Genomic DNA, 26,918 nt, shown 5'->3' with positions numbered 1-26,918 from the left:
ATGTTATTGGACTAGTAATCCAGTAGGCCTGGGCTAATAATCTGAGTGCCATGAGTTCAAATCCCAATTTAACTTCAGCTGAATAATTGAATAAATCTGAACTAAAAATCTAGTATCAGTAATAGTGACCATATAACTACCAGATTGTTGTAAAAACCCATCTGGTTCACTAATGTCCTTTAGGGAAGGAAAATCTGCCATCCTTACCTGGTCTGACCTATATGTGACTCCAGACCCATAGCAATGTGGTCGATTCTTAACTGCTTCCTTAAATCAGCCTAGCAAGCCACTCAGATGTACCAGACTGCAGCAGTTCAAGAAGGTGGCTCACCACCCAATGTTCACTGTAACTCTTTTTTGGCCCCTTCAAGGGGCCGCGCAGGCCATTCAAAGTACCGCGCATGTGCGGTTTTTGCATTGAAAAGCCAGCAAGCTGGCTGTGTGGGATCCCTGGAGATCCTTACAGGGAACATTGTCACCACCACCTTCTCAAGGGCAATTAAGGGTGGGTACTAAATGCTGGCCTTGCCAGCGACGCCCACAATATAAAAAAAAATGATCATACATGCCAACCACCAGCATTTTGGGGGACCAGCCAGCGTGTTGGCATTTAGTTACAAACATTAGTGCTAGACTCTCCCCCTGCTCCCAGCCCTGCTCCTCCCAACTTTGGTGGCTGTTGCACTGGACGAATGCTGCCCTTCTTCCCAGTGCGCTTCGAGTGCTAACAGCTGGGATTGACACCTGTGTATAAAACAACAACACCAACTTGCATTTACATAGTGCCTTTAATGTAGTAAAACATCCCAAGGCGCTTCACAGGAGCATTATCAGACAAAAATTGACAGCGAGGCACATAGGGAGATATTAGGACAGGTAGCTAAACGCTTGGTCAAAGGCAGCAGTTTTAAGGAGCGTCTTAAAGGAGGAGAGAGATGTAGAGACAAGGAGAGGTTCAGGGAGGGAATTCCAGAGCTTAGAGCCTAGATAGCTGAAGGCACGGCCGCCAGTGGAGGTATGAAGGAAATCGGGGATGCACAAGAGGCCAGAATTGGAGAAACGCAGAGCTCTTGGAGGTTGAGGGGTGGAAGGGGGGGTGGGGGAAGATGAATCCATGGATTTGAACACAAGGATGAGAATTTTTAAATCGCGGCATTGCTGGACTGGGAGTCAGCACAGGGTGATAGGTGAACGAGACTTGGTTCAAATTAGGATATGAGCGGCTGAGTTTTGAATGAGCTCAAGTTTACGGAGGGTGGAAGATGGAAGGTAGGCCAGGAGAGCATAGGCAGCAACGTGCACTCTCACAAGAGCTTTTACCTGTAGTGTAGAGAGGTAGAAATCCTGGCCATTGGCACGGAGAGAAGCAGCATCCCAGTAAAATAGTCCTCGGTTTCAGGTAGGAGCAGGGGAGGGGAAAATGGACGACAAGGGGACGGGAGCAGGGAAAGAATAAAGGGCGCAGTGGATAACATGAGGATGGGAGGGGAGAGAAGATGGGGTTTCTGCCATCCAAATGGAAAGTAACATTGTGCGGGGTGTAAAACAGGCGGCTGATCTGATTCTGTCAGTCTCCCATGGGGCAAGTTAAGTTAAAAGGACCCCTATAGTTCCGTGTTGAGGCTGCAAGATTACATGATACTTGTGAATGCGAGAGGCTAGTCCGCCCATCTTAATTCATTCATTCAGTAACAACCCTACGCTCCCCCATTGCTGCATCTTAATTGATGCTTAAATGATTCCAGGAGTTTCACCACTCTGCCCAGAATGCATTCCAGATGTTGATCACTCTCTCGGGGTAATTTTGGCATTGGGCGATAGTGTAAAACGGGAGATATTGATTCAGCTCTCCATTATACATCACTCCTGATTTTCATTTCCACTGAAGTCACTGAGAGATGTATAACTGACGGCTGAATCAATATTGCCCGATTTACACTATTGCCCAAAGTCAAAATCACCCCGCCCTCTGTGTGAAGTAGATCCTCCTGATATTAGGCCTAAAATGATCTTTTATTAACTTAAACCTGTGTCCCCTTTTCCTGCTCCCACTTTTAATTTCAAAGTAATATTCCAGATCAGCAATTTAAAAAGCACTGTGTCGATCTTTGCCAAATTGCATCAGCGTGAGCACATTCACTTCTCTACAGGCTTGTGATTATCCCTCAACAGGATGTGAAACGTTAATGCAAAAGCAAAATACTGTGGATGCTAGAAAGCTGAAATAAAAACAGAAAATGCTGGAAACACTCAGCAGGTCAGGCAGCATCTGCGAAGAGAGAAACAGATTTAATGGGACGTATTTTGCGACCCCTACGGGTGAGTACGAGGTGTGTACACACCCGTAGGGACCGCGCAAGTTCTGGGTTTAGGCATGCGAAGCGCATGCACTAAAATCTGGAACTTGCGATCTGTCAAGAATCCTTTTGACAGATCCTCTGCATCCCCGGGAGAAGGGCCTCTGTGGGTGGAGAGTTGTGCTATTTGCCCAGCTTCCGCCCGCTGAATGCCTGTGAAATTCTTATGCCTGGTAACCAGGCCTAAGGCCTGCTTTTACCAGTATAAAAGTTTTTAAAAATTGAAAAATAAAATTTTATCACTCATTTATACATTAAAACCTGTCCAATAAGGTAAGTTTATTTTTAACCCCGTTAAAACATATACATTTTATTCCCCCCAAAATTAAATTTTTGTCTAAAATATTTAATTAAATGGCATTTTAATTAACTTTAAATATGTAATTAAAAAAAAATTATTTCATGTATTCGTGTATTTTTTAAGTGATCCCCATTCGTACTTACGGGAGTTCCATACGTACGGAACTCCCATATGTATGAATGGGGATTCCCTTCTTTTATTGGTTGGGCCGGCCCACGTGATCCCATGCGCCCCTGGGATACGTGGGCCTCTGCCTGCGCATACCCGGAGAGGTCCCGGATCGCATTCCTCCGTATCTCCCGGGCCACCAGGTAAATGCGTAGATATTTTACAGATTGGAGACACCCGCCCGCGGGAAGCCTCCCATTGCTAATTTTGGGCCAACGTGTCAGCTCGATGAACTTTCATCAGAACTGAAACATTAACTTTGTTTCTCTCTCTACAAATGCTGTCTGACCGGCTGAGTATTTCCAGCATTTTCTGTTTTTGCGTAAAACTTTACTATTAGATTACATTCAGCCTGCTTTCTGCCTAAAGGCTGGACTAGAGGTGGTGCTGGAACACTTATTAGTACCATTTTCCAGCAGAAACATCCCAGTTTCTCAACACTTCTAAATCACAATATTAAAATTGTGCGGCACTAACTCCATGATGGGATAACCTAACTGCTTTGGAGATGAGTTTCCAAACTGGCTATTCTGGAAGAGGTCGTTAGTACCATACTGTTAAACAATTTTAAAAAGATAAAATAAAGAGCAGTGATTTGTTCATACAGGGTCTAGTCAGCAAACAGCTGAACATTTAGTGACTCTAATTATAACTGGTCATTTCCCTTCAAGAACATCCACCCCCCTTGTATTTGTTTCTGATGTGGTCTTTATCATTCCATCACAAAGTTCTCTCGATGGGTACATTGGACTCTGTAATCATCAGTGTTCCTAACCATCCACTCTTGTCTGCACGAGCTGAAAACATTTGCTTCGTTGTTACCGCAGGCTTGTTCCTTGATTTATTTTAGCTGTAAGCCACAGCAGAAACTGTAAATCTTCGAACTGTGACCGAAGGCATAATGTTGAATCTATTTCGGGAACAATGCTCCTGCTTTCTCCCCTCCCCCATCCCACCCCCCAACCCATTCTATTTTAAGCGCTGTGGTTGAGATTTTCAATAGGATCATTTCAATTCAAAAGGCCCTGGCTATATTTTTTTTTGTTGAAAGTTCAACACTGATCATTCCAACAACGAATGGACAAAGTTCAAAAGACAAGGCAAATCAGAAGCACACGGTTTCTACAGCAACATTACTACTGCTAAGGGGTAAAAGTACAGCTTGTGACCAGAAAATAGAGTTTAAAAGGAGCACAAAGTGAGGGAAAAACACACACACACACACACACACAGCAGGTAGGAAATTTCTTTGAAATAGTGGCAAATCAGAATAGAATATTTGAAGCTTAGATTGCTTCTATAGAAGAAGAAAGACTTGCATTTCTATAGCACCTTTCACTACCTCAGGATGTCCCAATTTACAGCCAATGAAATATTTTGAAGTGTGGTCACTGTTGTAATGTAGGAAACACGGCAGCCAATTTGCACACAGCAAGGCCCCACAAAAAGCAATGTGATAATGACCAAATAATCTGTTTTAGTGATGTTGGTTGAGGGATAAATATTGGCCAGAACGCCGGGGAGAACTCCCTTGCTCTTTGAATAAAGCCACAGGATCTTTTACCTCCACCCGAGAGGGCACTCAGTTTAGCATCTCATCCGAAAGGTGGCACTTCTGACCGTGCTGCACTCACTCAGTACTGTACTGGAGTGTCAACCTGGATTATGTGCTGAAGTCTCTGGCATAGGACTTGAATTCCCACCTTCTGACAGAGGCGAGAGTGCTGTCACTAAAGCTGACACTCATAGGCTCTGCTGCAACTTGCTGCAGAGATCAAACTAACTTTAATTCAATTGATTTGGTTCCAGCAATTGATTTTTTTAAACCCTTGTGCTCTGTTTGGAGCTTTCAAAATAATTCCCATGAATCCCATGCTGTTCTAACAATCACCCCACGTTCTCTCAAAAGGTACAAGTGAACGCTAGTGCTGGATCGATGAATACTATAAGTGTTTGGGGCACTGAATCCCTGGCTTTTTTGAGTAATATCATTCAGCTCTTATTGAATTCTATACTCATTCTGCCAGGTTCAACTTCAAACTGCCAGCATCAATCATCATTTCCCCTAATCTACCTCTCTTGACTTTCTTCCAACACACTTTTCCAGATCTTCTTGTCATGCACTTTTCCAGATCTTCTTGTCATGATTCAGAAGACTTAATTATATAAGGCATCGGTGAGACCACACCTGGAGTACTGTGCACAGTTTTGGTCTCCTTACCTAAGGAAGGATATACTTGCTTTGGAGGCGCTGCAACAAAGGTTCACTAGATTGATTTAAGCACTTTACAGCCTGCCGGACTCAATGTCGAGTTCAACAATTTCAGATCATAACCTCGGCCCCTATTACATTTTTATATATATTTTTTATCCACACCTTTGTTTTGTGCCCTTCCCCGTTTTTTTCTCTCCCTCATGGCAGCTGTCTCTCATTCTGCCAGCGCATTTCACACCTAATCTACAGCCGTCTTCTGTCTCTTTACTAGTCCTATCACCATCTCATCTCGTTTTGAATACCTCTTAATGTCTCTTCGCTTCTCTTTTGTTCTTTCATCCCCATTTCCCAGCCCCCAAACTGGCCTTTTAATCTGTTTCATTTCCTGTGTTTTTTCAGTTCTGACGAAGGGTTTCGACCTGAAATGTTGGGGTCAATTTTCCCGAAGCTGTCGGGAAGAAGGCGGGACTACAACTTTCGGGTTTTAGACCCGCCTACTTCGACGTCCGGCCAATCCGCGCGATTTTCCCTTGATTGACCTTGTTGAGCCCGCCCAGCGGGCTCAGCAGGCCAATTAAGGGCCACCGGGCAACAGGTGACATCACAGACTGCAATTTCATCTGTCAAGAGTTCTTGACAGATGAAATATCAGTGTTTCACAGCTGTTTGAAGCTGTGAAACACTGACAGTCTGAGTTCTAACATGAATCCTTCTGCACAGACTCAGTTAGAACTCTCAGCAGCACTCAAAGCTGAAGGCTGTCACTTTTCACAGACCGCAGCCGTTCAGCTTTAAGTGCCGGCTGAGTGATGGGCTCCCGACGCCTACAGGAAGAAAGGCTGTTAAGGTAAGTGCAGGTAAGTAAAAGTTCTTTACACACTTTAGACACACCAAACACACTTACCTTTGCACTCATGCACCCATCACTCACCTGAACACCGACATCGCGACCCCTCGAACTCCATCAACCCGACGGCCCGCCTGCTCTAACCTGGCGTGGTTTGGAGCCGTCGGGAATCCCACACAAAACCCCTCAAAATAGGGATTAGGCTAAAAACTGCCTGTTAACTACCTGTTAACAAGCAGTTAATTGGCACTAATCCCTTCCCGCCTGGTTTCGGCGGGTCCCAGTGCGGGGCAGGTACCCGCCGCCCCTGAAACTTGCGTGGGGCGGGGTTTTGGGCGGGATGGTGTCGGGACCCCCAAATTCGGGATTTCCCCCCCCCCCCCACACGCCTGAAACCCCGCCTGATGGCTCCAGGAAAATCGACCCCGTTGACTCTATTTCTCTCTCCACGGACGTTGCCTGGCCTGCTGAGTTTTTCCAGCATTTTCTGTTGTTATTTCACTAGATTGATTCCTGGGATGAGAGGGTTGCCGTATGAAAAGGGATTGAGTAGAATGGGCCCATATTCTCTGGCATTTAGAAGAATAAGAGGTGATCTCATTGAAATGTATAACATTTTTAGAGGGTATGACAGAGAAAAAAGTCATAGGCGCATTAAAAAAAGTGCTTTTTTAAGAAAATGTTCTTTGAACACTTTTGTTTACTAGTTATAAAAATATTGGACGTGAGGGGAAAGGCTGTTTGACTGATAGTCAAGAATCATTCAGTTGGGTAATGAAAAGTCTGTTCACTTTCTGATTGGCCTGGGAAGGCAGTGCGCTGTGAGGATGGCAACTAATGGCGGGAGCGTGGGGCGGGACGGTTGGAGGCAGAGGTCATGTGATGACACCTCCAGGAATATGTGTCCAACCAGAGTTGGTAACCCCATCACAGTTGCTCTCTTGTCATGCTTCCCCAGACTTTTTGACTTACACCTGCCACCATCCTTATACCACCTGGAACGCTTGTCAGAAAAGGAGAGCAAATCACAATCACAGAATCACAGAAACCCCACAGTGCAGATAGAGGCCATTTCAGCCCATCGAGCCTGCACCGACACATATCCCACCCGATCCCCGTAACCCCTACCCCACCCTATCCCTGTAACCCCACGTATTTAATCCCCCTAACACTAAGGGTCAATTTTTATCATAGCCAATCAACCTAACCCGCACATCTTTGGACTGTGGGAGGAAACCGGAGCACCCGGAGAAAACCCACGCAAACACGGGGAGAATGTGCAAACTCCACACAGACAGTCACCCGAGGCCGGATTCGAACCCGGGTCCCTGGCGCTGTGAGGCAACAGTGCTAACCACTATGCCACCGTGCTGCCAATGGTCCAATAAAATTGGAACAGAAAGGGCCACGAGAAGCCAGAGTTAAAAGATTACACATGCCAAGCATTCAAACCATGTGTCGGCTTGTAAGCTATTTGAGGAAAATCTTTTTTCACTAGTATTCGCGGTTGTCAGTATCAACTCATCAGATTAATTGGAAGATGGGATTCAAGCCTGTTCAAACCAGATTGGTTGCAGTTCCACCTTCCAACCAATCAGGCAGTACTTTCGCTCACTGTGCTGCGTGTAAACTTGAGGCAACATTTTTTAAAAATGAGCTGTTGGTTTCTGAGGGCCCTCATTTACAGGTATGTTTATTTAGCATTTGTTGCCAAAGATGAATAACAGATAAGCTGCTAAAATGCAGATTGTAAAGACTATTTATTTTCTGGAGCATGCCTGTACGTTGTCTTCTGTAAAGGTTTGAAGTCAATGGAAAGGATAATCAGATGGGGAGTACAACAGGCGACTGATCTGTTCCCATCGGTTTTGCACCCCTGATGAAGTTTTCACCCCATTTGCAATCGTGCAACAGCTTCAGATCGTTTTCGTCGCTTTTAGAGAGAGATAAGCTGGAATTTTCTCGAAACGCTGGCTCACAGGCATGGTAATAAAAACTGTTTCATTGTTGAGCACATTTACTCTGATATTGTGATCTGTCAAAGGATTAATCTTTTTCTGCAATTTTTTTAACTTTCCTCGCTCTTGGTCAATATATTTGAGAGGACCAGTTAATATATCCCAAATTGTTGTTTTTGATTTGATGTATTTAAAAAAAAAGAATTTAATGATGTGCAAAGGACATCGGGATATTTCTTTGATTAAAATTGGGCATCAGTTTTTTTTAAAGCTGCTCATGCCCAGTCTAAAATCCAAAATGGGGAGAGGGTCTCAATTTTCCTGGGGTTTTTATGTGAATATAATAATGGCCCAGAAATTCAGGTCGGGAGCTTCCCGCGGGTGCAAGCCCCCGACCTGCACTTACCTAGCGCGCCGGCCATTGTGCTGTGGGCCCCGTGGGATTCCGATCCTGGGCCTCCTCCAACTGGCGGCGCGCAGTGCTTGCGTATCCCAGGGGCGCAGTTAGTTCGATGCGTCCCCTGGGATTACGTGGGCCATGGAGAGCCAATGGTAGCAGGGAATGCTTCATTCATAAGTTTGACAGGAAGAGCTGTCAAACCTATAAATACTATAAGCCCCAAAACATCACTAAAACTTCAAATACATTTTTTTTAATCATATTTTTAAAATAACTATAAATTACATGAAATAGCTATTTTAAACAATAATTTAAATTTTTGAAAAAATGTATTACATTTCCTAACGGGGCTAAAAATAAACTTACCTTTCTTTAAAGTATTTAAAAATAAAAAACCTGTGGAAAAAATGTTTTAATTTTAATTAATTCACCACTTACCTTGTTAAAAGTAGGCCTTGTGCCTGCTTTTTAAAAGTGTAACTGCTGGAGACTTACCCTCCTGGAGAAACCTACAAAAAAAACGTAAGTTCGATGCGTACACGCTGCCTCTCCGGCGCACGTATTCCACCTGTCAACCCCTTCTTTCAGGGGAACGGAAGTGCCGGTTTCCCGCGCATGTGCAGTGCATGCATGAAACCGGCACTTTCGTTGGGCCTACGCGCGAGTACCCCGTGGGTACTCACCCGTGGAGACCTGAAGTTCTGGGCAATTGTAACTTTCCAATAATTACATGTGTTGGAGTGAGCCGTTGGCGCAGAGGTAGCATTTCCGCCTCTGGGCCAGAAGGTGCAGGGTTCAAATTCCCACTCCAGACAGTCCTGGCGAGTGGAGTTAGAGCTCTGGCTTTGAATTCCGGTTTGACATCCAGCGGGATACTCATGTCGGGTGGGTGTGGGTGGCTCCCCCCCCCCCCCTCATCGTATGGGTTGTGGGAGCCCATAAAACCCTCCCGTCATATAGGACTAACCACCCTAACAGCTGGTATAAATATGGTTATGGCCATGGAAGGAGTGTTAACACGGCCAGATGGACTGTTAATCAGCCTGCGAATCCTTCCACTACTTCACACTGGCCCCCAAAGGGAACAGCGAGAACACATGACAAGAAGAAGATGATTAAGCGCAAAGGAAGTTAGTACCAACTGTCCTCAGGATTATGTGTCTCTGGCTCCATGCCATTAAAGTGACTGAAGGAGGGGCAAACAGAAATGTTCACAAGAAGTATATTTTTAAATATATAGTTGAATCTGCCATGAAGGAAGATTCCTGAAAGATTTTGCATTCCATTGAATGTTATCTTGTGGTTATATACTTTCTCCACACCAGTGTCACGCCCAACAGCGTGACAAAGTCATTAAAGGCATCTCAAACTCTGCTTTGTTAATGACGATCTAAAAGAACAGTTTTTAAATAGAAAATATAAATTGATTTTGTTGGTCAGATAATTCCAGAATCTTCAAACACTTCACTGTAAGATGTATAAGCAGAATCATAGAATGATACAGCACAGAAGGAGGCCAATCGGCCCATCATGCCTGTGTGGACTCTTTGAAAGAGCTACCCAATTAGTCCCATTCCCCTGCCCTTTCCCCACAGCCCTGCAAGTATTTATCCAATTCCTTTTTGAAAGTTACTGTTGAATCTGCTTTCACCACCTTTTCAGGCAGTTCACTCCAGATCATAACAATTCACTGGGTAAAAATAATTCTCCTCATCTCCCCTCTGGTTCTATTGCCAATTATCTTAAATCTGTGTCTTTGGTTACTGACCCACCTGCCAGTGGAAACAGTTTCTGAATGTATTTTATCAAAACCCTTCAGGATTTTGAACATCTCTATTAAATCTCCCCATAACCTTCACTGCTCTAAAGAGAACAATCTCAGCTTCTTTAATCTCTCCACGTAACTGAAGTCCCTCATCCCTGATACCATTCTAGTAAACCTCCTCTGCACCCTCTCCAAGGCCTTGTCATCCTTCCTAAAGTGTGGTGCCCAGAATTGGACACAATACTCCAGCTGAGGCCTAGCCAGTTAACTACCTAAGCTGTTCTCTCCTCAATAGGAAACTGAGCACAAAGCACTCCTGCTTCTCCGCCCTGTGTGTATTATTTAAAAGTTTCACATATGACATGCCCCTGTCGACAAACCTTACTTTCTGTTGTCATGACTTTTGGTCACACTTTTGTGTCAGCATTTATCATTGCAAATTGTTATGTCAACTCTTACAATGTAGTTGCAGACTCTGGCTACTAGGTGGCTCTGTGGAGCGAGTTTACAAAGTCTTTCCCTTAATTCCCTGAATGCTTAATGCATTTGTGAAATTACTCTTCCACCTTTGCTGGAGCCATGAACCTGTTCAAAATAAACAGGTTAATGATTCTGTCAAAACATTGGGCAGTGGCATATCAGTTGAAGGTGTCAAATGTTTATCTGATAATGCCTCCTGCAATAATTTCTAGGATCAAATGTCTTCCAAAAACCCTGCTACAATTCCATAACCCCGCCCCCCCCCCCCAAGAAGGATCATGTAATAGTGATTTGTTAGTGTTTACCAACCAGAGTCAAACTAATTTAAATTTGGACAAAGACTATACAGAGTAGCAATTTTGAGCTATTGAGAGGTACAGAGGCAACTGAGGCAGAAAGGAAACGACTTCATGAAAATTTAAGCAAATTAAACTAGGCACTTGTTAAGTAATAGAATCTAACAATTACATAATCATATGTTGTTTGAAGAGTTCCAGCAACCCGCATCCTCCACCCCTGACTGTGCTCCAGCCTATGTGTCTCTCTCTTCTGCTGCTCCAACATCAGCGTCAGAGTCCTGCACTTTTGACTTCTTTTTTGAAACATCCCTCACTTTCTATGGCTCTCCCTGTCTTCAAACATTTGTTTGAAACCTACCTCCGAGACCATGCCTTTAGTCACCCACCTGATTCCAATTCTCCTTGTGAAGTGCATGAGATGTATGTATATATGTATGTATGTTGTTGTTGTAATAGTAGTGGTAGTACTAGTAAGTAGTAGTACATTCAGCAGTAGTAATAGTAGTGATAGCAGTAACAGTGGAAGCAATAGTAGTTGTAAATAGTAGTACTTTCAGCAGTAGTAGTACCTCCCGTTCAAAGGGGCTGGATCAAGTTTGATTGTAGGACCTCTGTGGGGTTAAGTAGCCTGCTGGCGTTGACTGTCAAGGCTCATAAATGAATAGTGGCCAATTGGCAAGGCACATGGAACAGTATCCCAGCAGAGCCAAAATCCTCTGGGGAGGAGGAGAGGAGAGAAGTAGAGAGGAAAATTTTGCCAATAAAGGAAAAGAAAGATAGGTCGTTCCACCATTGCTAATGAGATCTTCCTTGTAGAGTATCTCCATTGCTGATGGTGAACAGCTCAATGTTTGATGAATACTTAACCGTCCTTACCTGTAATCCCTGGAGAATTTAAGTCTTCATTTATCTTTGTTTAGAAACCATCCACTGTGGAGCTCTCTAAAGATCTATTTCAGGTACTTGGAGCAGTCAGGAATTCCCATTTAGCATTTTGAAAAAATAAATGAAACGTCTCCATTGAATTTAACTGAAATGAATTCTTTTGCATATAACATTCACTATTATAAAAATGCAACTGTGTTTAGCGTCAGTTCCCAATGTAAAACATTTGTTTTAATATTATTGTGCGCAAATTGGCTGCCTCATTTCCTACATTGCAACAGTGACTACACTTCAAAAGTACTCATTGGCTGTAAGGCGCTTTGGGACGTCCTGAGGTCATGAAAGGCGCTACATAAATGCAAGTCTTTCTTTATTTTTCTTTATTATTGAGAAACCTAAAGGACGGAAGGGGGGTGACTGGCCTTTGAGTAAAGTTCCATATCTATAGAGGATATGTGCTGAGGTCACCTTATTGCTTGTACTTGTCTGAGATAGAGCTTCCACAAGACTCTATAACCAGAGCTATGTTAGCTGTGGCTCAATGGGTCGCACTTTCACCTCTGCATCAGAAAGGTGTGGGTTCAAGTCCCACGTTCAGAGCCCATAATCCAGGCTAACATTTCAGTGCTGTATGCAGGGAGTGCTGCAATGTGGGAGGTGCTGCTTTTCAAATGAAACATTAAACCGAGGCCCCGTCAGTCCTCGCAGGTGGATGTGAAAGACCCCACGGAACTATTTCAAAGAAGAGCAGTGGAGTTTTCCCTGGTGTCCTGGTCAATATTTATCCCTCAACCATCATCATTAGAACAGATGATCTGGTTATTATCATGTTGCTGTTTGTGGGACCTTGATGTGCGCAAATTCGCTGCTGCATTTCCTACATTACAACAGTGACTACACTTTAAAATTGGCTGTAAAGTGCTTTTGGGCTTCCTGTGGACGTGAAAGGTGCAAGTCTTTTTTTAAAATAAAGCTCCTTTTTTGGAGGTGTAGTAACTCTTTGGATGGACTCCATCTACATGGATGCAATGACTATCAGTGTGGCATGCACAAACGCTTATTCAAACTAGTGTGCAGGTTCATAGCATCCCCCTCATGTGTGACCATGTGTTAAAGGGACGGCATTCTGAACATTAAGGCCTAGAAATTCGGTGGCGCCCCGGACGGAGCCGCTTGCGCCAGCCCGATATTCAGTTTCAGTGCCCCAAACGGAAGTGGGGCGCTGCTCGAGGTGCCCCGAATCCCTCTTGGGGCGCTGCAACTGAATATCGCAGCACAACGTGCCACAGCGCCACACGCTGCAGCATGGCGTGCTTCGGTACTGCAGGCCTTCCTCCCCTTCTTAAAGGAGAGGGGCCTGCACCAGCGCGATCGGAGATCGCGAGTGCCGGCAAAAGAGCGCAGCACCGAGGAGAAGTGCCGGGCTCTTGGGACACAGCCGGCACTGCCCGGGACGGGGGGGTGGGGGGTGGCTCAGGAGGCCGGGGACGGCGGCACGAGGAGGTGCTGGCAGACGGCCAGCAAAAAAAATGGCCGCCCTGCACCTCCCCTTTAATTAGCGCCACTACCGCCACAAATTGCGACCGGCGTTACAGTGGGGGACGCGACCAAATATCGCGATCGGGGTGGTAGCGGGGCGCTGCACACACCGATGACGTCATCGGTGGCGGTGCAGCGCTACAGGCTAACGCCGCCATTAGCGCCCCGCTAAATTTCGCGGGAGGCATGGCCAGTGGAGCTAAACCCACTAAGTGCCCTCTTTGGGCGCTAACTGGTGGTGCAGCCCACCGAATTTCTAGGCCTAAGTGTACCAAAAGTCGCTTCATCTCAGTTATAAGCAGAGCATTATCGCCTTGCTGACCTCATTTGCGACTATGTTGAAAAGTTTGTGCTGCACCAGTTAAAGTTTGAGGATAAGTTGTTCTAGGAATTGATCCGATTGCAAAACTTCCCATTGACACTCCTTTAAAGTGCTGAATTGACGGGGAAAAAAAATCCTTCATGTTTCACGTACTCCGTGTGTAAGTGTGTGGTCAGAAGTTCTGCCGTGCATATGGTAAGCTTCCAACCATCTGGAAGCATTAAGCTGTCCCTCCATTGTTCAATTGTCCTGTATTTACGTGGATCTGGTCCTTGTACAGAAGAAGAAGAATCCAAGTGTAACATCAACAAGAGTTGTCACGAGAGTCTCCTGATTCGAAACCGCTGTGCAGTGGATTGAAAACCTGGGATTAGAACATTCTCCCTCATCCCTCCACCCATCCCTTGATCCTGTTTACCCATTTGATGTTTTATTCAGGAATAGGTAATACACCTATTTGTAGTAAAATCTGTGTCAAAGGTTCTCCTGTTTCTCCCTTTGCTTTATTACGCCAGCTGTGTAATTATGATCTTTATTTATAATCGCATTCCCCATATGTCTTGTATAAAATTTCAAATTGCTGATAATTAGGAAAAATTACTCAATAGACTTCAGCACATGTGCTGAATATTCTAAAAAGGATATAGAGGCACGAGAGAAGGTGCAATAAAGATTGGGAAGGATGATACCAGAACTGAGAGGTTATACCTACCAGGAAAGATTAAACAGGCTGGGGCTATTTTCTGTAGAAAAGAGAAGACTGAGGGGTGACCTGATAGAGGTCTTTAAGATTATGAAAGGTTTTGATAGGGTAGACGTAGAGAAGATGTTTCCACTTGGAAAACTAGGGGCTATGAATATGATAGTCACTAATAAATCCAATAGGGAATTCAGGAGAAACTTCATTATCCAGAGAGTGATTACAATGTGGTATGCACTACTACAAGGAGTAGTTGAGACGAATAGCATAGATGCATTTAAGGAGCAGCTAGATAAACACGAGGGAGAAAGGAATAGAGGGTTATGCTGATAGGGTTACATGAAGAAGAGTTAGGTGGGAGGAGTCTCGTGTGGAGCATAAACACCGACATGAACCAACTGGGCCAAATGGCCAGTTTCTGCCCTGTACATTCTATATAATTCTATGCAAGAAAGATTTAGTCCCAGAATATTGACAGAGATGTGCTATCAAAGCTTATTGAGCATAATTTTCCACCCATTTATACAATGGCAGTAAAATCTAGCTGATAGGCTCATATAAGAGGCCATCAGGTGGTCCTTACAATCATGCAGTGATGAGTGTTGATATTTTTGACTATCAACATACCTTTGCCCAATTTGACCTTGGTTACTGGAGATAGCGGTCTGATTTGTGGCCTTGGTTACTGGTGAAAGTGGTCTGATTTGTGGCCTTGGTTACTGGCGATAGTGGTCTGATTTGTGGCCTTGGTTACTGGCAATAGTGGTCTGATTTGTGACGTTGGTTACTGGCAATAGTGGTCTAATTTGTGACGTTGGTTACTGCGATAGTGGTCTGATTATGGCCTTGGTTACTGGCGATAGTGGTCTGATTTGTGGCCTTGGTTACTGGTGAAAGTGGTCTGATTTGTGACGTTGGTTACTGGTGAAAGTGGTCTGATTTATGTCCTTAGTTACTGGCGATAGTGGTCTGATTTGTGACGTTGGTTACTGGCGATAGTGGTTTGATTTATGGCCTTGGTTACTGCGATAGTGGTCTGATTTGTGGCCTTGATTACTGCGATAGTGGTCTGATTTATGGCCTTGGTTACTGCGATAGTGGTCTGATTTGTGGCCTTGGTTACTGGTGAAAGTGGTCTGATTTGTGGCCGTAGTTACTGGCGATAGTGGTCTGATTTGTGGCCTTGGTTACTGGTGAAAGTGGTCTGATTTGTGGCCGTAGTTACTGGCGATAGTGGTCTGATTTGTGGCCTTGGTTACTGGTGAAAGTGGTCTGATTTATGGCCTTGGTTACTGGCGATAGTGGTCTGCTTTGTGGCCTTGGTTACTTGTAATAGCAGTCTAATTTGTTGGTTTGGTTACTGGTGATAGCAGTCTGATTTCATAGAATCATAGAAATTTACAGCACAGAAGGAGGCCATTTAGCCCATCTTGTCTGCACCGGCCAATAAAGCGTTATCCACCCTAATCCCACTTTCCAGCACTTGGTCCGTAGCCTTGTAGGTTATGGCACTCCAAGTGCATATCTAAGTACTTTTCAAATGTGGGGCTAGATTTTCGGGGAGCCGTCAGGTGGGGTTTCAGGCGTGTGGGGGGGGGGGGAAATCCCGAAATTGGGGGTCCCGACACCATCTCGCCCAAAACCCCGCCCCACGTAAGTTTCAGGGGCGGCAGGTACCCACCCCGCACTGGGACCCGCTGAAACCAGGCGGGAAGGGATTAGTGCCAATTAACTGCCTGTTAACAGGTATTTAACAGGCAGTTTTTAGCCTAATCCCTATTTTGAGGGGTTTCGTGTGGGTTTCCCGACGGCTCCAAACCACGCCAGGGAGAGCAGGCGGGCCGTCGGGTTGAAGGAGTTGGAGGGGTCGTGATGTTGGCGCTCAGGTGAGTGATGGGTGCATGAGTGCAAAGGTAAGTGTGTTTGGTGTGTCTAAAGTGTGTAAAGAACTTTTACTTACCTGTACTTACCTTAACAGCCTTTTTTCCTGTAGCCGTTGGGTGCGCATCACTCAGCCGGAACTGAAAGCTGAACGGCTGCGATCTGTGAAAAGTGACAGCCTTCAGCTTTCTTTGCCGGTGACAGTTCTAACTGAGTCTGTGCAGAAGGACTCATGTTAGAACTTAGAGTGTCAGTGTTTCACAGCTTCAAACAGCTGTGAGACACTGATATTTCATCTGTCAAGAACTCTTGACAGGTGAAATTTCAGTCTGTGATGTCACCTGTTGCCGGGTGGCCCTTAATTGGCCTGCTGAGCCCGCTGGGCGGGCTCAACAAGGTCAATCAAGGGAAAATCGCGCGGATTGGCCGGACGTCGAAGTAGGCAGGTCAAAAACCCGAAAGGGGAAGTCCCGCCTTCTTCCCGACAGGTTCGGCAAAATCTACCCCATGATGTGGGTCTCTGCCTCTCCCACCCTTTCAGGTAGTGAGTTCCAAACCCCCACCACCCTCTGGGTGAAAAGATTTCTCCTCAACTCCCCTCTAAACCTCCTACCAATTACTTTAAATCTATGCCCCCTGGTTATTGACCCTTCTGCTAAAGGAAATAAGTCCTTTCTATCCACTCTATCTAGGCTCCTCATGATTTTATACACCTCAATTAGGTCTCCCCTCAGCCTCCACTGTTCCAAAGAAAACAACCCCAGCCTATCCAATCTTTCCTCATAGTTAAAATTCCCCAGCCTAGGCAACATCCTCGTAAATCTCCTCTGCCCCACTCTAGTGCAATCACATCCTTCCTGTAATGTGGTGACCAGAACTGCACGCAGTATTCTAGCTGCGGTCTAACTAGTGTTTTATACATTTCAAGCGTAACCTCCCTGCTCTTATATTCTATGCCTTGGCTAATAAAGGCAAGTATCCCATATGCCTTCTTAACCACCTTATCTACCTGTACTGCTACCTTCAGGGATCTGTGGGCATGCACTCCAAGGTCCCGCTGATCTTCTGTACTTCTCAATGTCCTACCATTTATAGTGTATTCCCTTGCCTTGTTAGCTCTCCCCAAATGCATTACCTTACACTTCTCCAGCCTTGGTGTGGCCTTGATTATTGGTGATAGCGGTCTGATTTGTGGCTGTGTTACTGGCGATAGCGGTCTGATTTGTGGCTGTGGTTACTGGTGATAGTGGTCTGATTTGTGGCCTTAGTTACTGGTGATAGAGGTCTGATTTGTGGCTGTGGTTACTGGCGATAGCGGTCTGATTTGTGGCTGTGGTTACTGGCGATAGTGGTCTGATTTGTGGCCTTGGTTACTGGCGATAGTGGTCTGATTTGTGGCCTTGGTTACTGGCGATAGCGGTCTGATTTGTGGCCTTGGTTACTGGCGATAGCGGTCTGATTTGTGGCCTTGGTTACTGGCGATAGTGGTCTGATTTGTGGCCTTGGTTACTGGCGATAGTGGTCTGATTTGTGGCCTTGGTTACTGGTGATAGTGGTCTGATTTGTGGCCTTGGTTACTGGTGATAGCGGTCTGATTTGTGGCTTTGGTTACTGGTGATAGCGGTCTGATTTGTGGCTGTGGTTACTGGCGATAGTGGTCTGATTTGTGGCCTTGGTTACTGGCGATAGTGGTCTGATTTGTGGCCTTGGTTACTGGCGATAGTGGTCTGATTTGTGGCCTTGGTTACTGGCGATAGCGGTCTGATTTGTGGCTGTGGTTACTGGCGATAGTGGTCTGATTTGTGGCCTTGGTTACTGGCGATAGTGGTCTGATTTGTGGCCTTGGTTACTGGTGATAGTGGTCTGATTTGTGGCTTTGGTTACTGGTGATAGCGGTCTGATTTGTGGCTGTGGTTACTGGTGATAGTGGTCTGATTTGTGGCCTTGGTTACTGGCGATAGTGGTCTGATTTGTGGCCTTGGTTACTGGTGATAGCGGTCTGATTTGTGGCCTTGGTTACTGGTGATAGCGGTCTGATTTGTGGCCTTGGTTACTGGTGAAAGTGGTCTGATTTGTGGCCTTAGTTACTGGTGATAGTGGTCTGATTTGTGGCTTTGGTTACTGGTGAAAGTGGTCTGATTTGTGGCCTTGGTTACTGGTGAAAGTGGTCTGATTTGTGGCCTTAGTTACTGGTGATAGCGGTCTGATTTGTGGCCTTGGTTACTGGTGAAAGTGGTCTGATTTGTGGCCTTAGTTACTGGTGATAGTGGTCTGATTTGTGGCTTTGGTTACTGGTGAAAGTGGTCTGATTTGTGGCCTTGGTTACTGGTGATAGTGGCCTTATTTGTGGCCTTGGTTACTGGTAATAGCGGTCTGATTTGTGGCTTTGGTTACTGGTGAAAGTGATCTGATCTGTGGCATGCCATGTAAATCCAAATGGCGAAGCTGATCTGATGAATCAGACTAACAAGTCCAAAACGACTGACTGAAGGCTGCTAGTACAGTTAGTAAAGTGAGAGAGATTCTGAGACACGCTCGTTACCTAGTGCTGGGAACTGGGCAACAAAGCTGATGAGCATATGGAGGGAGTCACAGCATGCAGGGAGGTCCTCCTCCCTTCCAATGGGCGGAAGAGACCTCCCCAGGAGACCAACACAGCCTGGTTGCACATTGCAGAGGAGGGCACAAACAGGGATGTCGTCAGGAGGACCAGGCTGCAGTGGCACAAACCTTTCAATGACCTCAGTAGATCACGAAACGTCAGTACAAAGCCACACTCAATCTCATCCTGCTGTGCCACTCATCACATCTCCATCACTCTGCTTTCCCTACCCTATCGCTGCACATCCTTACTTTTTTAAATTTTTTTTTATTCATTGATGGGACGTGGGTGTCGCTGGCTAGGCCTGCATTTAGTGCCCATCCCTAATTGCCCTTGAGAAGATGGTGGTGAGCCGCCTTCTTGAACTGCTGCAGTCCATATGGTGTAGGTACACCCACAATGCTGTTAGGAAGGGAGTTCCAGGATTTTGGCCCAGCGACAGTGAAGGAACGGCGATACAGGTCCAAGTCAGGATGGTGTGTGGCTTGGAGGGGAACTTGTAGGTGGTGATGTTCCCATGCATCTGCTGCCCTTGTCCTTCTAAGTGGTAGAGGTAGCGGGTTTGGAAGGTGCTGTTGAAGGAGCTTTGGCGAGTTGCTGCAGTGCATCTTGTAGATGGTACACACTGCAGCCACAGTGCGCCGGTGGTGGAGGGAGTGAATGTTGAAGGTGGTGGATGGAGTGCCAATCAAGCGGGCTGCTTTATCCTGAATGGTGTCGAGCTTCTTGAGTGTTGTTGGAGCTGTACTCATCCAGGCAAGTGGAGGGTATTCCATCACACTCCTGACTTGTGCCTTGTAGATGGTGGAAAGGCTTTGGGGAGTCAGGAGGTGAGACACTCGCTGCAGAATTCCCAGCCTCTGGCCTGCTCTTGTAGCCACAGTATTTATATGGCTGGTCCAGTTCAGTTTCTGATCAATGGTAACCCCCAGGATGTTGATAGTGGGGGATTCAGCGATGGTAATGCCATTGAATGTCAAGGGGAGATGGTTAGAGTCTCGCTTGTTGGAGATGGTCATTGCCTGGCAGTTGTGTGGTGCGAATGTTACTTGCCACTTGTCAGCCCAAGTCTGAATGTTGTCCAGGTCTTGCTGCATATGGACACGGACTGCGTCAGTATCTGACGAGTCTCGAATGGTGCTGAACAGTGTGCAATCATTAGCGAACATCCCCACTTCTGACCTTATGATGGAGGGAAGGTCATTGATGAAACAGCTGAAGATGGTTGGGCCTAGGACACTGCCCTGAGGAACTCCTGCAGTGATGTCATGTGATTGAGATGAATGACCTCCAACAACCACAGCCACCTTCCTTTGTGCTAGGTATGATTCCAACCAATGGAGAGTTTTCCCCTTGATTCCCATTGACTTCAGCTTTGTTAGGGCTCATACCAACTTACCTTGTACCTCCACCCATCCGTCTCTATTTACATTATCACTTCCCCATCTCACTAGCCACCCCTCACACTCACCCTCATCATAGTCCAATCTTACCAACTAACAACATACAAGGGTAGGCACTTGGGTGTTTTACGCAATGTTTATGTAAAGTTTCTGTTAATGTGCTGTCAAACATGGAAACCTTTATTTTCAACACTTTGCATTCTTGTACAGATTTGTGTGCACCTTTGGAAGTGGCTTAGTGAGTTGCAGTGAATGGTGAGACATAACAGTATCCCCCTGATTACTGTGAAAGGAATGGCTTGGGCATTGTAGGGATGCTTTATGGTGTTGGTGTGGGGTGGTGCCAACCTGGCGCATCATGTGGCAGCCAGGGTGTACAGTATCAAGTGAAGTAAATCTGGCCATGGTGAGGCCATCCAGTTTTCTAAGTTAGCAATGTATGTTTGAGTAATACAGTATTCAGATAACTAACCGATTTATATAGAGAAGACACAGTCAATGAAATGCAAAAAATAAGATAAGGAGAAAGGGCAGACAGCACATTGCACGAGAGAGTTTCACATTTGATAGCAGACCTGCAGCTACAGTCACATGGTGGAGCACAGAAACTGAAGGTGGTTTGAGGAACCAACATTCCTGAGAAATACAGGTCCAGACATCACAGGGTGTCTGATGATGAGCGCAAGTTCCAAACAGTGTTGCATGCATTGAGTGAGCATGTTCTATAGCAGTAGCTTGTGATGGACAAAAACTGGTGCAAGATGCTTCTTGATGCATTTAATAATATCCTCTACATGAGGAATCTGTGATGACTGAAGCAATGAACTTGGTAAAAGTTAAGGAATGTGAAAAGTGTGACTTAAAGACCAGGCTTCTTAATTCGCTCTCTGCATTGAGTAACCTCTCTCTTTTGCATCTCAATACTTGCTGTCATGATAGTTTTTTTTGCTGCCCTCATTATTTTCCCTGCCTGGGTCAGTGAAAAACCAAATGCACTTGACTTATTGGGTTGAATTTTAATGGGGAAGGCGGGTTGGGGGGTGGGGTGGCTCCAAGGCCGAATTTAATGGCAGGGCCTGATTTGCATGGGAAGCCCCTGTTTCCCACCCGCAGCCAGCCAGATTGAGAGGCTGGCTAGCTCTGGACGGGTAGGCCTGCGGCACTAGGCCACTGAGAGGAGGGAGGGATGAATCGCATGGGGGCTGAGGAGTGACCAGAGGAGTGGGGGGAGGGGGGTCGCTACAGGATCGGGGCCCGGGGAGCGGCTGGGTGAACCGGGGGGGACGGGGGGCTGTATTAGAGATCGCAGGCTGGAGGAGCACAGTTGTGGGGGGGGGGGGGGGGCGGTGTGGAGGGAGGGCTCATGGTGGGATTGGAGTGGAGGCCTGGGAGGGGGGATCGGAGGCCTCGCGGGGGATCTCCGATCGCGAGGGGTGGGTTAGGTAGGGACCCTGGATTCAGGAGGTAAGGGTAAAGGCACTATTTCCTAGATCCAGCAGTCCTCACCTTGTATTAGGTTACATGCCAAAGCATTTAAGTTGTGCCATACAAAGGACACCTTCAGTAAATTGTTTTCTACAAAGTATATTGAGGGGTTGGAGGTAAGTAAGGAAGGAAAGGAATATGGATTTCAGGCTAGGATCGATCCCCACCCTGTGAAAGATTAACCTGTGCTCCAGCCTTCATTTTGTTGGAGATTATTAATTTTTTACCGTGTGTGTGTGTGTGTGTCCTGGTGAGAGCCTATTTCTTATATGCAGTGGAAGAACAGTACAGTGAAGATTCAGAGTACAGAAGAAGATGCTGGAGTAACTATTAATGTCACAGAGCTCTATAGTGAGATGCTCATTCTCACGCTTAACTGAAATGACCAGTTGTCTGACATGGCAGGACTGAGCTGGACTCCTGGTTAATGGCTCTTGCATCACTAGGACAGCTCTTTAAGGATCTCTCAACAGAACAGCGGATTGTTAACAGCTAGGAAGGCCCAAGGGCCCTAGTCGCCAGGCCTTAAGAGAGCGGTGGCAATAAACCCAGTGATTAAATGGACAAAAGTTAGGAAGGAAGAAAGAAAACTTAATTAAACTTAACTTTAATATAGAAAAACATCCCAAGGCCCATCTCGAGCATGTTCAGTGAAAAAATGGACTCCAAGCCAAAGAAAAGAAAGGAAGAACAAACTCACATTTCTATCGCGCCTTTCACGACCTCAGGACGTCCCAAAGCACTTTACAGCCAATGAAGTACTTTTGAAGTGTCATCACTGTTGTAATGTAAGAAGGAGAGATTGGGAGGTGGTGACTAAAAGCTTGGTCAAAGCACTACATAGTTTGACTGCATAACTAGAGTGACTCCATTTCAAAAAATGGATGTGAAACACTCGGAGATGTCCTGAGGATGAGATAAAGCAGTGTATAAATTCCATCTCTTCGCTTTTCTCTTTGCACAGCTGAATACTGAACTGAACATATCAAAAAAGCATTTGTCAGCGCTGTCATTCTTCAGCTTGATAGCACACACACAAATAAAGACGAAAGTTGATTTAAATATTTGCCAAAACTGCAACTTCGAAAATCCTTAAGGTCATTTAGCGCAGAATGCAGGCTTACGTTGTTATAAATGAATTATGATTACTTACTCCAAAAGGGAAAGGAGGAAAGCACAGAATGAGCTAATGGGAATCAGGCGCTTTGAATTTAAAATTCGTATCCTTGTTTTCAAATCCTCCATGGCCTTGTCCCTCCCTATATCTGTAACCTCCTCCAGTCCTATAACCATCTAAGACCTCTGTGCTCCTCCAAGTCTGGCCTCCTGCGCATCTCCGATTTTCATCGCTCCACCACTGGCGGCCGTGCCTTCAGCTGCCTAGGCCCTAAGCTCTGGAATTTCCTCCCTAAACCTCTACTCCTCTCTACACACCTCCTCCTTTAAGATGCTCCTTAAAAACTACCTCTTTGACCAAGTTGTTGGTCACCTGTCCTAATATCTCTTTATTTGGATTGGTGTCAAATTTTGTCTGCTAACGCCCCTGTGAAACACCTTAGGATGTTTTACTACATTAAAGGCGCTATATAAATGCAAGTTGTTGTTGTTGTCATCTTGGCAGCCAGGCACACTGGGCCTTTGCAGGGTACATTATAATGTTATCAAATTAACTGTGCAGTAATCGCAGAAGCGATGGGGAAAAGAGACCAGGCAGAGTCTCCATTTTTATTTTTTTTGATGGTTGTTGGAACATTTTCTACATAAAATTACAGGACAGAAACAGGCCATTCAGCCCAACTGGTCCATGCTGGTGTTAATGCTCCACTTGAACATCCTCCCAACATTCTTCATCTAACCCTATCAGCATGATCTTCTATTCCTTTCTCCTTCATGTGTTCTCCTTAAATGCATCTATGCTATTTGCCTCAATTACTCCTTGTGATTTCCACATTCTTACCACGCTTTGGGATGTTTTACTACATTAAAAGCGCTCTATAAATGCAAGTTGTTGTTGTTAATGGTAGGTGCAATCCGCCTCCTCATTTGGGTGGCATTTCCACTCCCTATCGCACCAGGGCCATGCTCCAGTCACCAGCCAAGTGCGTGTGCAGGCAGCACTTTGGTCTGTGTGCAGCAATGTGTGAACCAGTGAGCTATGAATGCTAAACTAAAGTCACACATAATCTCATGAGTTTGAAAGGGAAAGTTGAGGCACATGAACTTAATGACTTAGAATGAGTGCTGAAAGTGCAAATTTACATCCTGCTGTTTAAAGTGCTATTATCAGTAATATGGGCATGATTGATAATTTAAAAGTAAATGCACTTCCCTTCTGTCTCCTCACCAATGTTAATAACTAAGTTTATATCGCCCACAATGATGGGCAATACTCTGCAAAATGAACAGACATTATACAGTGGAGTTTGGAGAGCAAAATACAAAAAAGCTACATATTTCACATTTTGTTCAGGTCCTTGATTCATGCAGACACTTCAACTGAGGTCCAGCAAAATCAAATTCCTACAGTCACCTGGTAGATTGAACCTGTCAACATACCACACCAACTTGTTCTCTACTTAACCAACATGGCCAGGTGACGTTAGAAACTACTGACCACATAGAACTGTCAATTGAACTTTGACAGCGCACAGTACTGCAGAATCATGCAAAATTGTGAAACAGATTCACAAGCTCCCATTTTAAGAAATGATGTGGAGATGCCGGTGTTGGACTGGGGTGGACAAATGTGAGAAGTCACACAACACCAGGTTATAGTCCAACAGCTTTATTTAAAATCACAAGTGACTTCACCTGACGAAGGAGCAGCGCTCCGAAAGCTTGTGATTTCAAATAAAGCTGTTGGACTATAACCTGGTGTTGTGTGACTTCTCACATTTTAAGAAAGACAGAATGTGCATTTATATAGTGCCTTTGAAGACCTCAGGAAATCCCAAAGCATCTTAGAGCCAATGAGGTACTTTTTGAAGTGTAGTCACTGTTGTAATGTGGGAAATACAGCAGCCAATTTGCGTACAGCAAGGTCCCACAAACAGCAATGAGATAGATGATGAGTGGATCCCTCATAAATAGACATCTTGGTCCCATTTCTCTTTATAGTGTTGTACACATCCAAATTCATCTTTACTTTTCTGATTCACCTAGAAAGTAGACAGAAAATGCACACTGAATGACCCAGACATTGCTGACTATCTCGATGTCCTCAAATAAATTGGACCAGATTCAAAAATGCTTCCGGAAACTGCTTTGGAGGTCAATCTGAAATACTCTATGAAAATGAAGTTCATGACTAAAGTTTCCCAATAACCAGATCCTGAGATAATTAAAAGGTGATGAGTAGATGATTGTTAGTTCCTCAACGACAGCCTCTAAAAATGATAGAAACTGTCACTCTAAGGTCGAGAGAATCTGGTGATCCACATCTAGGGAACTTGATCTGTAATTTAACCTCTACAAAACCTGCTGCCTTTCAGCTTTACTCTACCATATTAAGTGGGATCCTCAAATAGAGGTCAACATTTTGGTTGAACAGTTATGCCATCAATGGTTACGAAGTCTGTTTTTGATCAGATGCATGGTCCTGTTTCTAACAAGAAAATCTATGCATGCAGCAGGGTCAATGCCTCAGGCTTACCTTTCCAGAGTCTCACAAATGCCAGGAAGCCTGAGAATGAGCCAATTGACACTGCTTGTCTCCACCAACCCACCCACATATAGGAGCTTGTGAGTACAGAGGTTAGGTTGTTAGTAGGGGCAGAGGCAAGCTCTTCTATCATAAGTCTATTACAGGGCTGATCAGAGATATCTGCATTGATGGTGCCTGTACTGGTCTCGCTAGACCTGCTCCTATCTAGTTATCCAGCAAGTTAAACACTTATTCAAATAATTCCTCGAGAAGCCAGTTTGCTGTTTTGAAGCTTTACTTGAACAAATTTGTGAAACTGTAAACAAAGACAAGGTATGTTTTGTACATAGAACTGAGTACTGTACATTAGATGTTACATAAGATATAAACATATTTATAACAATAGAATAGACTAATTATATACTAACTAACATTTGAGCTGGACTTCTGTAAATACCAACTATTACTTCTTATAAACATAGTATTGTCAAATACTACACTGACAAAGTTGCTATCATGTTAACAAACAAGGATACTCACAGATGTTGCATCTGGCCTAGTATATGAGATGAGATGGCATAAGATTGAGATTCTCACATGGAATTCTCCATTACTCAGTAAGTAGCTTCTTTCTGGCAAACTACTTCCGGGGTCAAACAGGAAGAAAGGTCAAATGACCTCTGCTGTATACTAACACTGCTATACAATAGCTACCACCAGAGGGTGCTATCTGCATGTAATAAGTCCAGAACAATGCCAGCAAAGAGAGAAAGAAGGTTAGATAGAGTGTGTAATCAGCTTCAGACTGAGGACTGTTAACAACATGTAAGGGTAAATTCAGTGTTCTCCTGCAACCAACAAGGAGCCACACTGGAAGCGAGCACAGTTGAAGAGTGTTCTAGCCCAGAACATAAGAACATAAGAATTAGGAATAGGATTAGGTCATATGACCCCTCGAGCCTGCTCTGCCATTCAATAAGATCTTGGCTGATCTTCGACCTCAACTTCACTTTCCCGCCCAATCCCCATATTCCTCAATTCCCCTAGAGTCCAAAAATCTATTGATCTCAGCCTTGAATATATTCAAAAGACTCAACATCCCCCTGGGGTAGAGAATTCCAAAGATTAACAACCCTCTGAGTCCCAAAGCACTTTACAGTCAATGAAGTACTTTTGAAGTGTAGCCACTGTTCAAATTTTGGAAACGCGACTGCTAATTTACACGCAGCAAGGTCCAAAAAACAAGGAGGTAAATGACCAGATAATATGTTTTAGTGATTTAGGTTGAGGGATAAATGGCAGGACACTGGCAGAACTTCCCTGCTCGAATAGTGCCATATGATCTTTTACATCCGCCTGAGATGGTAGATGCGGATCTGATTTAACGTCTTATCCAAAAGACACCTCTGACAGTGCACATTCCCTCAGTACTGCACTGGAGTGCTAGCCTAGATTTTGCACTCAAGTCTTTGAAGTGGGGCTCGGAACCCAAGACCTTCTGACTTAGAGACAAGAGTGCCACCACAGTCAAGTTTGACACTTGCACGGTCCAAACAAAATTGTTATCATGGTAGCTGCAGGAGACCTGATTGCAAGGGTATTCCAAAATATACACAATACCATTCACCATCAGGTTCTGTGCAATTTATAAACCATTCCGACGACAAG

General features: G+C 45.0%; 1 protein-coding gene across 2 annotated transcripts in view; it reads left to right on the top strand.

The window, feature by feature from the left end:
• Positions 1 to 26,918, top strand: part of LOC147106616 (potassium voltage-gated channel subfamily KQT member 1) — a 932,501-nt gene that overhangs the window by 121,091 nt on the left and 784,492 nt on the right. The window lies entirely within an intron of this gene.

This window comes from Somniosus microcephalus, chromosome 15 (assembly GCF_052327205.1).
Source record: "Somniosus microcephalus isolate GS21.2 chromosome 15, FLI_Smic_1.0, whole genome shotgun sequence".
Taxonomy (NCBI): Eukaryota; Metazoa; Chordata; class Chondrichthyes; order Squaliformes; family Somniosidae; genus Somniosus; species Somniosus microcephalus.
Note: the sequence above shows the minus strand (reverse complement) of the source record. Positions and strands in the feature narration are given on the sequence as shown.